Source organism: Calidris pugnax, unplaced genomic scaffold (assembly GCF_001431845.1).
Source record: "Calidris pugnax isolate Ruff unplaced genomic scaffold, ASM143184v1 scaffold92, whole genome shotgun sequence".
Classification (NCBI taxonomy): Eukaryota; Metazoa; Chordata; class Aves; order Charadriiformes; family Scolopacidae; genus Calidris; species Calidris pugnax.
In genome coordinates this window covers 461,833-469,701 of record NW_015090823.1, presented here as the reverse complement: position 1 = coordinate 469,701, position 7,869 = coordinate 461,833, and positions in this window count along the sequence as shown.

Genomic DNA, 7,869 nt, shown 5'->3' with positions numbered 1-7,869 from the left:
TGTCACGGGCTTGTTGTGTCTGTGTTCTGGGTGGTTCTAAGTGGAATCCTGGACATCTGCTGGTGTCCAGGTAGTTGACATTGCAATGCCACAGCGGACACCTCGTGGGGCAGGGCTGCTTAGGTGTGTTGCAGGGTGCTCCTGTCTCTGCCCAACAGTGCATGGGGCATATGTCCCCTCGCACGGCCACTCGGCACCCTGCCAGGCCTGGGAGCAGGACTCTCGGTGGCAGAGGATTTGCTCAAAGAAGAGGACGTACAAATTCCTTTCAAAATGGGGGGGAAAAAAAAGGGAGCATGGGTCCGCTTGGGGTTTTTTATGTCTGGCTTTTATTCTGCACTTGCTTGTAAGCAGCTCTCGGAGGCCATAATCACAGAAATAGCAGAGCAGGTAAGGGAGCCGTGAGACGAGGCAGTACGGGGGGCTGCCTTGCAGAACTGTGCTGTTTCAGGGCTCTGCGGGGGCCACGTGGCTGAGCACACTAGAAGGCAGGTGGGATTCTGCAACTTTGACAGTCTCAGCCCCTTGCCAGTTGATCCGTTCACAGGAAAATATAAAGCTGTGCATATAATGTACAGGATATTGTTAAGTTGTTAGAAGCAGTGCACACAGTAATATACGATCTTCAACAGGAGAGTAAGTTAATGGCAATCAAGTGCTGGCTGGCGGGTTCCCAGCCTCCACGCGGAACAACTGTTTGGCCAAGTGGTCTGTGTCTGCTGATTCTGAACACATTTAAGCTATGTGAAGCTGCACAGAGTCATTTCTTCCACTAAACATGTTTACTTTTTGCAATAAGGACTTTTTTAAGAGTTCCAGAGGTTTATTCTTTCTGCATTGCCTTTACTTGGCTATTTCTCGGAGCGGTCCCTGGCTGTAGCGTTGTTCAGCTGCTTGTAGAGAAGAGGGCTGTGCCGTTCCTTGTTATCTAGGCTGTGCTACTAGGCTGGACTTAAAACCTGGCTGGAACTAGGAGGGCTTCGGCTTGTTCAGTTACTGGTGGTTTAGACCCAACAGCAATAGCTCACAAAGATGGCAAGACCGTGACAGGGAGCTGACCTGCTTTGCAACATGCAAACCGAAGCCGCATTTAAGGGTTATCTTCCTAAGGAAATGGTGGTGATAAGGTAAAACTTAAGGTTTTGCTGCAACTTCTGCTTGCAAATGACACAAAAGGCAGGGCTTGGTTTTGACTGTGGAGGAAATATGTTTTGTTGGCATATTTTGGAAGAATTCAGAGTTCACCTTGGAGTTAGTTTCCTAAGCTTAAGGTTATTAACAGCAGTGTATGAATGAGGCTTATGATACGTCTCCAACTAAACTGTCCCAAAGCCTGCTTGCCATTGATAATTCAGCTCCAGAGGCTTGAGTTCTTTCAGTAGAGAAAATGTTCTCAACAGAATAGCCCTGAGGCCCGTGGAACGCTGTTTATCACAACATGGGGAGTCCCAGCCCTTTCCGGAACAGCACTTCTCTGGTGAAAGGTAGTCCTCTAGACACAGCCTCATTTCTTCTGCTTTACCATCTTACAGGGGAAGCAAACCTAGTGGGCTTTTTCGTGGCAGGAGCCCACTTGGGAGCATGCTTTGGCTCCCTGGGAGTGCCTGAATTGGTGCTTGGAAGGTGCAGAACAGCCCTATCATATTCCAGGCACGAGGCTCACGCTGGGCTCAGACTGGGCCCTCTTGCCAGCCTTGAGTGACAGTAGGGTGGAAAAAGCCCAAGATGACAGTGTTTTCAGACATTTGATGTTGTAGTGCTGCTGGAAACAGCCTTCTGTGCTGTAGTGGGAAGGAAGTGATGGCGACTGTTTGCTGGAGGGCCCCGACTGCTGCCCTGGGGCTTGGGTAACTGCAGGAGTGTATTGAAGAGTGCTCCCACCCCTGGAGTCCTTTAGAGTCAGAGAATTGTCTGGGTTGGAAGGGACCTTTAGGGTCATCGAGTCCAACCATCAACCTCACTCTGATAAAACCCATCACCAACCCATGTCTCTAAGTACTATGGCAACCCGGCTTTTAAATCCCTCCAGGGATGGTGCCTCAACCCCTTCCCTGGGCAGCCCATTCCAAGGCTTCGTAACCCTTTCAGTGTCAAAGTTGTTCTTGATCTCCAATCTGAACCTCCCCCGGTGCAACTTGAGGCCATTTCCTCTTGTCCTATCTCCTGTGACCTGGGAAAAGAGACCAACCCCCCCCTGGCTACACCCTCCTTTCAGGGAGTTGGAGAGAGCGAGAAGGTCTCCCCTCAGCCTCCTTTTCTCCAGGCTGAACCCCCCCAGCTCCCTCAGCCTCTCCTCACAAGACATTGTCCAGAGCCAACTTTAGTGGGTGCCGGGATAACTCCTCCACTGCTACAGTCAATGTTTTTTTTCTTTCCCTTTAATTTCTAACTTTTACCCGTGGCTTTGAGTTTCTGTTTACAGAAGCTCAGTGATTCCTTTTGGCTGTGCTGTCTTTATCGGCAGCCTGTCTCCTAGAGACCAATAATCCAAATCAGAAGGTTGGCCCGGACAAGAAAGGAAGGAATGTCTTCAGTGTTTTTCTGTGGCAAAACTGATGCGCAGAGATATGAAGCGACCTAATTCCTGTCCCTGAAGGAGACCGTAGAAGAGATGGGGCTGGGGGACTCGGGCATCCCAGCTCTGTCACAGGAACCCAGAAATACAAGGTTCTCTGGCCTCCTAAGCACACAGAAGCAGACAACAATGGGTAAAAAGCTGCCTGGGAAGCGCTCGGAAATCTCCTGCTCCAAACAATGCGTCATTAGGGGCTGGGAGGAATGGCTGAGTGACTAAGGACCGCAGAAGTCTGGTTGCCTGGCCAGATGCGGCTGGAGGGAAGCTGGCGTTTGCAGCTTGATGCCGAGAAGAAGGGTAGCAGGAGGAGCAGGGCTTTGCCGAGGGGCTCAGAGGACAGCCGGCAGAGCCGTGTCCCCCTCTGCCTGAGTGGGGGTCCTCGGGCAGGAGGGCTGAGGGGGCAGCGCGGCCCCGCCGGCCCCTGAGCCGCAGAGATGGCGGGGGAAGCCCTTCCTCGCTCAGGCGGGTACACGCTCCCATTGTCCCCGCTAACAATGGGGGAGATGAGCGAGGGCTGGAGCCGATGACACAAACCCAAGTGCGGGAAGCAGCTGGCGGGCTGCTAAAGGGAAGCACTGTGTGTGCCACAGCCCCTGCCCCTCCAGCACTGCCAGGGCCGGAGCCCGGCCTCCTGACAGCCTCCAGCCCAGCTCCGTTCTGGGCCCAAAGGGGCAAACCTGCCTTGCCTCTATTTAACCTGCCTCTCTGCAGGGCGAGGAGCTTTCCAGCTGGCTTGGAGCACAGGGGGACCCCGCAGGCAGCCGCTTCCAGTGATTCTTCTCCAGAACTCTCCGTGTGGTGAGAGTTAACCATCCTGGCCTGATGGTTTCTTCATAAATAAGGAACGCTAATAAGCACTTTCCATTCCTTAAGGCCCAGCAGCTGAGAGGAGAAAATTCGGGGAAGCTATTTCCATTTTCTGTAGCTTGCATTATGCATGTCTCCTGAGACAGAGAGGAGAAAGCTAGGCTGGGGATGGGGAGCGGAAGCAGTGCTGTGCTCTATGCCCATTTCTCCGCCCAGAATCTTCCAAGGAGGCCCCCGGGCGCTTCTCCTTTCCCCCACAGGTAAATTTCCCCAAAACAAAGGGGTCTAAAGCTGCTCTGGGAATAGGGTGCCTGTCTGGGGCTTCTAATGCCATACAAGCTGGCATCAGCCCCCATAGGTGCTCCCCTTGATTGCCATCTTAAGGGGGGTGAGGTGGTGTGTCACAGGGTAAGGTGTTTAGCAGTTGGAGGAGGGGACTTTCACCATCTGAAGTGGCGTCTTTTCCCAGTTCAGACTCTCTGTCCATGTTAACTCTCATATGCAGAGCCCATGGGATGCAGCACCCTTGCAAAGGGGCTGGATACAGGCCCTCTGGCCGCTCACCCTGCAGGTAAGAGATGTAGATCTGCAGGCTCGGGGCTAGGAGCTGACTTACCTGTCAGACCTGCCCGGTTCAGCTGGCAGAGATGTTTCTCCTTCCCCCAGGGACAAGCCTCCCTCCGAACTCAGCAGAGATCTGGTTTGCGGGATGCAGTGCCGAAAGCAGCTCTCCCATCTCAGCAGCTGTGTGGGAGAAAACCTGGCCCCCGCCAAGCACCAGCAGGATGCATCGCTGCCTGCAATGGGAGGCAGCGAGGAGGAGGCTGGAGCAGGCAGCCAAGCACCGCTCCCACTCAGTCTGGGGAGCAGATGGAGCAAGCTGAGAGCTCCGTGCCTCAGTCAACCCCCTCTTCCAGGCTGAGTTGGCTCCTGGTGTTCTGGTTGGCTCCAACAAGGATTTCCAACTCTCTTGCAGGGAGATTTTAGTGGCCCTGGGCAGGAAGGTCTAGAGGCAGACAGAGATGGTCACCCGCTCCTCCAGATGGACCCCAGACTGCACGGAGAATTGCTCTGGTTGGGCACGAGAGCTGCCCTGCTGGGATCTTGCCCGGTGGCTCCCAGAGCCCAGTAGGGTGGAAAGGCAGCAGTGCCAGATGAAGCGGGGATTTCCTATGGGGGATCCCAGGCTGTAGTGAGTGCTCACTGCTGGCAGCCTCCCCTCAAGGCAAGCCACCACGACCAGCAGGAGGGCACAACATCCCCAGTTCAGGGCACTCTTACATGACTGGGTGTGAGCACAGAGGCAGGTCTTTCTGCTAGCCAGAGTGTGTAAGCAAACAGGGAGGAATGAAGGGGAGGGAGGGATGCTCCGGCTGGCAGGTATGTCAGTGCAGGGACTGGAGCTGGTTTCCCACAGGCACTTCCTAACCCTGGATCCCTCTCTGTTAGACTCGGTCTTCAGCCTCTGGGGCTCCTCTGTGCCCACAACACAGCCGTAAAACAGGTAGAGGCTACAAAGGAGGAGTCCTGCACACTGCACGCAAACCACTGTGGCAGAGCTGGGGCTTTGTGCCAGCCAGCCACCTCCTTTGCTTGGCTAACGTGGCTGCTCAGAGCACAGCAGACCCCAGGCCAGTGCTGCAGCAGGAACCCTGCCTGTCCCTGTTTCCGTGGCTGTGTACTGTGTGCAGGAAGGAGGGGGGCACAGTCTCCTCCACCCCTGCTCTGTGCAGCAGTGCCACAAAGCCCAGGGGCTTTGTATCTGGGCCATGCTACATATAGCATCCATGGGGCCTCACTGGGCTCCCAGAGGCCATTCTGTCTCTCCAATCAAGGGCAAAGCTCTTCTGCAGCCTCTCTTTCTTGTCCCTCAAAGCTGGGGTGGGAAGGGCCCAGGTCTGGCTTAGTGCACTAAGAAGCATGAATCCCTTGCAGCCCTCCTGCCAGCTGGAGCTCTGGGGCCAGGCAGAGCAGGGACCTGCAAGGGCAGGCTCTGTGCTGCGAGGCAGGTGAGCATTTCCATCAGCCTGGCCTCGAGCTGCCATCTCTGCCAGATCAATAGCACTGATTCCCGGATGCTCTCTCACTCCATCCCGTAACTCAGCTCTAATGGCCTTGGAGAGGATACCAGCGGGCTCTCCCCAGGAGCGCTGCCCTCGGGCCCCAGGCTGGGACCTCACCTCTTCCCTCCCCGGCAATTAGCAGTGGAGGAGCAAATGGTTGCTGGTAGAGACCGGCTGCTGCGTGGGCATCCATTTGAGCAGGACCCAGAGAGTACTGCTGTGCAGTGATTCATGAGCAGGAGGGAGAGACACTTTCTCTTCTTCCTGGGATGAGGGCAGAGGAAAGATGTTCCTCTTGGGAAGGAAGAGCACCCACCTTTCTCCTAGAAGGAGGACGTCCCCTGCAGCAGGATGTCCTTGGGCAAGGCCAGGTTTTAATTGCTGCAGCAGCACCAGACATCCGAGTCATGGTCCCCCCTCAGTGCCTCTGCTCCCAGCCTGCCTCCTGCAGCTACCGAGGATGGTCCTTGAGCAATGATGCCCCCGACACTCCAGTGCAGAAGAAGGACTCCCCACATGCCCTGGCTTTCTCTCCAGACAGGAGCTAGGGGCAGTTTGGCTGATCTGAGCTCCTAGGAGTGCTGGCTGTGCCCTGCCTCTGCCTGTTTGCCTGACTGTCCTGCTGCATCGACCCACGCCTGCTGGCATCTGCACTGCTGTGCTGCACTGTGTCTGTCTGGCTACCTCCTTGCCCCTGTTTGTGCCTGTCTGTCTGTCTGTCTGTCTCTCTGCCTGACACCTGCCACTGCAAACACTGCCTGCCTGCCTCCCGCTCCATTTGTCTGTCATTATTAGATTTTCTTTTCCCCACCCTTTTCTTTTCCTTTGGCCACTATCCGGAGGCCTCTGCATTACGTGTGACTTGGGGACTGATTTTATGGATGGCAGCCAGACTGCAATCTGCAGTGAGGGGACTATCCAGCTGGAGAACCTCTGCAAGGAGCCTCCTGCAAATACCTAGGCAGAATGCTCGCTGCCAGCACTGCCTAGAAACTGCACAATCACGCCTGCCTCCACAGCACCATCAGCCACAGATTTAAAGGGAGCTGAAATCTCTTGCAACAGGCCTCAGGGAACCGCATTCCTCCAAAAGCCAGTCCTTCAAGCTTGAATTTCTCAGCTGCCTATGATCATATAGCTGGGGGTGAGGGTGGGGATGTGGAGGAGACACAGCGTGCAGAGATGTGGGGCTAGATGTAAAAGGGACCCATGTGTGTGTGCGTGCGTGCACACGTGTGTGCATGGCTACACGTGCTGCCCCATGGCATGGCTGTGTTTGGATGCAGACCTCCTGCTTGCCGTTTTTGCACCCTGACAAGGTGGCAACATGCCTGTAGGGTTTGTCTGTTTGTGTTGCATCGATCTGCTTCCAGTCTTGTTGGTGGTGGCTTTCTGAGTCGGTTTGCCATGGCTTTAACCCCGTCCTTAGCCAGTACCATCCTCAGTCACCAGTGTAGTTGTGTTGCTGTGCACATGCAGCTGGGTCCAGTTGAGCTGCCACAACAGGTAGGCTCAGGCCTTTGCTTTCCTTACGGCAGCACCCTGGGAACCCTGCTGCCTGCTCCCTGGGCACCACAGGCTCCCCATCACTCTGTTTTGGGGCAGCACGCCTGCAGCCCACGCACTGAGCGAGCGGCCCGCACTAAGATTGTGTAGAATTAGCAAAACCCTGCTGCACAGCCAGCTTGCAGAAGTTCAGCACTCGAATGTCACCTGGGATCAGGTTCTGCTGGAGCAGAATATGACTTTTCATATCAACTTTCACAGTGCCAGCCCTTTCTGCAGAGCCCAGCCAGGGGGTGTGGGAGGAGGTGAGGACAGGGCAGGCCATCCTGCATGACTCTGCTCCTTCCCAGGGTGCCTTGGGACCCAAACCCCCAGGGAGAGCGGCTCCCTGATGCTGCCTTCCTCTCCTGTCAGCTCCACCTTGCCTCAAGAGCAGGAAAGAGGTCTTTTGCCGGGCTGCTTTCTGGGCCCAGAAGCAGAAGCGGCTCTGCTTAGCTCCTTCCCAACCACACAGTGATGGGGGCAAGCCCTCGTTTGCACCCTCACCAGCCCTGGGCCTAAAACTTCAGGCTTGTGGCCAGTGGCATCACCAACAGAGCTTCAGCCGCGTCCACCACTGTTCCTGCCACCAATTCCCACGTGAGACCTGCACCGGGTGGGTCTTTGGTGACAGGGTGCAGGCTGGCCTCGCTGAGGTTACCCATTTGGGGTGGTGGGAATACCTCCCCCCCCTCAGCAAAGCCCGAGCCCAGCTCTCCTTTCCACTTCCAGAGCATCCTCCATTCCCAGCAAAACAACTCCCACGGGCGCAGGCTGGGGGAGGCTGGGGGTTGGCAGCTCTTCTGCACAGTGTGACGTTCCCATGGCAATGGGGACCTGTCGCCCTTTCGAGGCTGCAGAAAGAGGGAACAGAGGCGG